General features: G+C 34.6%; 1 pseudogene; it reads right to left on the bottom strand.

The window, feature by feature from the left end:
* Positions 1-2391, bottom strand: part of LOC107700722 (CTP synthase 1-like) — a 5681-nt pseudogene extending 3290 nt beyond the window's left edge.
* Between the last annotated feature and the right edge of the window lie 1144 nt (positions 2392-3535).

The following is a 3535-nucleotide window of genomic DNA, read 5'->3' as shown; positions in this document are numbered from 1 at the left end:
AAAAAATTCTCAGAAGCAAAAAAAAAAAAAAAAAAACCTAAGAACTGGAGGGAGTTCACTTGGACTGGCTGTTTATAGCATATGATAGAGAGCAGAGACTGACTAGATCAGGTGACAGGCCAAGTCCACGAAGCTCCCGAACACTGTTCTGTGTAGGTTTGGTCTTCTGTTCTCCTGTTGAATTGGGCTGAAAACACATCCAAAGACCATACAAGTTTTTTTTTAACTACAAATGTTTAAATATAACTATTAGTAAAAAAAATTAAAAACAATAAAGTGATTGTTTCCTACCTGAGGTACCAGACTGACATGGATGTTACAAAAATTATCTCGTTTCACTTTAAACTGAAACTGTCTAAAAGCTTCAATGAAAGGCATACTCTCAATATCTCCGACTGTACCTCCAAGCTGTAGGGGGGGAAATTATAAATAAATTGTATTTTATTATATTATCATTTATTTATGTTAAAAGTCTATATTATATATGTTATATATTATATTAAATCCTTGTACAGTTTTGCCCAAGTAATCCCCTCTCCTCTCCTTGTTTATAACAGACTGATAGATCTTCCCCGTTGTCAAATTGTTGTCCCTGGTTAGCCGGATGTCCAGAAAACGTTCATAGTTCCCTAAATCCAAGTCAACCTCACCACCATCATCCAGCACAAACACTTCACCTGTTAAACGGAGCGTCAGAGAGATTGACAGTGGCATGCAGACACAGATAGAACAAAAGACAGCTGTCAGAGCCATCAGGACGTTATGCTCTATATATGCTGTAGGACAAATTAATGAATAACCAATTTTACAAAACAAATATCTCATGTAGCAGTTCATATTTCTGTATCGTCAACATAAAAATTCAAATGAGGCCAATTTCTTTAAAGTAGCCTGCGCTTACCATGTTCATAGGGAGAGAAAGTGCCTGCATCGATGTTGATGTAGGGGTCGATTTTGATAGCAGTGACATGCAGGCCACACGATTTGAGTATAGTGCCCACACTGCTGGCTATGATGCCTTTACCAATGCCAGATATCACTCCGCCTGTCACCAGTATGTACTTCATTATTCAACAGCGTCTATCAGTACAAGAAAGATGATGATGCTTATTTCAACAATGATGTAATACAACGTAACAATCAGCCACTAAAATATTCTGTTGGATATCTAAACAGAATAACAAATGTAAGTGGATCGATAACTATTTGGTTTGACTGTTATTCAAAAACACATAGAAATGCAATTCATAACAATTCCTTGAATTCACCTCTTCTATGATGAACAAGTCAGTTATGAACTAAAATTTTGAATCATTTTTATTACATTAATACTTTTATAAATTAATATTTTGATAAAACTGACTAGTTTTAGTAGCCGTCTATTGTACAAATGAAAAAGTCTTACTTTTATTAAATACTTTTAGCATAAACTCAAATATAAATCATTCATAACCCTCAGAACACGTAATAGTTTTAGCATATTTTTATTACTATTTTTGCTTAAAATATTATAAATACACATAAGAAATCCATCAACAAATGACTCTTACAGGATGTTTTTATAGTACAATGACCTCTTATGTCAAAAGATCAAGGGAATCAAAAATCATTTGAAAAGGTACAAGCACTTTGTGCTTTTTAACACTTGACTTTTTGTATCAGTAAATGCATTTTTTGTTGAAAATGGTATTAATCCATTTTGAACGTGTGAAGCTAACATAGATATAAAGATTAAACCTGGCCCATGTGTTTTAAACTCGATGTTTTAAAGACTTCTCCTTTTAATTACCTGAAACGCAAACAACAAAAACCAAGCTGTCAATCCAAGAAAGTGACACTGGCACAAGTAAATCATTAATAATATCGTTGGTGGAAAAACAGACAATAGCAATTAAACCAAACATACATTTATAATGATCATGCCAAATTCTGCAACACCCAAGCAGATGATGTTAAGAAAGGACAAACTGTACACCATGATGACCTTGTAAACAAAAGCAAAATAAGCCAAAGCATCATTCACTAAAGCGTCTCTAGCATATAAAGTCTACATGCTATGACCAGAGCGTTTCATAGTGTCTTTTAATAATAGGCTCATAACTGAAACCCATTAGAGACCCTAAGTTAGTAGATTACATAACATTGCAGTGAACTTCCATGCTGGTACAAATGACTAGCGAGGTACAATGCAGAAATTGAACGTAACATTAATGTTTAACGGTACCTGAACCCGTGCCGTTCAAATATCTAAAAACCGTAGATTAAAAAAATCAATCGATTCAGTGTAAACGAGCCATCTTGACGACACGTTTGTTTGGGTGTCAGCGAAATGTGGTAAAGCGCCAAAACAACACGTGGTGTGGGATCCAATGCTGAGTTCTTCTAACTCTAGCTATGCCACTCTCAGTTGCACTGACAGAATGAGCGTTATTATAACCAAAGTCCCTTTATTCTATAGTCTTTGTTATAACATAGAACGAACACATTGTGTTAACAATGTATTGCGACATTTTATGGCATCATTTCTGTATAAACCGCATTACATCGATGTAGTCTATTTATTTTTAAATGTTTACGTACAGTTACTGTTACCTTCCCAGAATAAAACGTGTAAATGGATGAATGGGCTCACATTTCACCACTGCCAGTTTGCAGTGCGGTTTATTTAAAATGTTATATTGATATCATCTATATATGTATAAAATTAGTATTATCAATGCATGACTGCAATGTGTTGCGCCATGCCTGTAATCAATGTGAATCACCCAAATGAGAATTAGATGCACGGAGCGCTATTTAGAACTTCCGGATAAAGATAAGCCAGCTCATAATCTTCCGGTGAAGCTCATTTTATCTATGTGCTAGAGACTAAAATCTTATACAATTTTAAAGCCTTTATTATTTCTCATCAGTAAAATTCACTTTATTAAAGGTTCACTTTTCATTCATGTTTTAGGCTTCTCCTTATTTTAATATCTTAGACATCCATAAATTAGTGATGAAAAAAATTGTGGCGCTGGTGGAAACAACAGGGGCAAGTTCAAGCTCAAACCGGTGTGCACCATTTTGCTACGGTTTCCGGTTTGAACACATGTTTCCTGGAAACGGTGTGCAACGGTGTGCAACAGGGTTTGAGATGCGTTTTCTCTTGTTTGGTGGGTGTGTCAAACATGTCAGCCCAATCAGCAGCAACATGTATGTAAACCACGCGGTATTAAAGAGACAGCTCTCACAATGTAATTAACATTCAAATAAATTCACAAGAGCAAGTATATTGTTTGCACATGCTTATTTACATTAAAGGCAAAATAACTGAAATAATAAGAGCACAAGTATAGATCTGGAACTTCTTTAAGTCTGTCTAAATATCCTAATATAGATATATATCCAGTAGAGTATCCTAATATCCTTTCCTTAGGAAGGTGTGCTAAATACTGATTAATGTAACATAAAAATACTATACATATATTTTGCTATTGTATTATGGAGTGACACTTTCATAAACTTTTCTATACCCCTCTGATTATATAATGGT

The sequence above is a fragment of the Sinocyclocheilus anshuiensis genome, unplaced genomic scaffold, assembly GCF_001515605.1.
Source record: "Sinocyclocheilus anshuiensis isolate Anshui unplaced genomic scaffold, SAMN03320099.WGS_v1.1 scaffold782, whole genome shotgun sequence".
In the NCBI taxonomy this organism is placed as follows: Eukaryota; Metazoa; Chordata; class Actinopteri; order Cypriniformes; family Cyprinidae; genus Sinocyclocheilus; species Sinocyclocheilus anshuiensis.
Note: the sequence above shows the minus strand (reverse complement) of the source record. Positions and strands in the feature narration are given on the sequence as shown.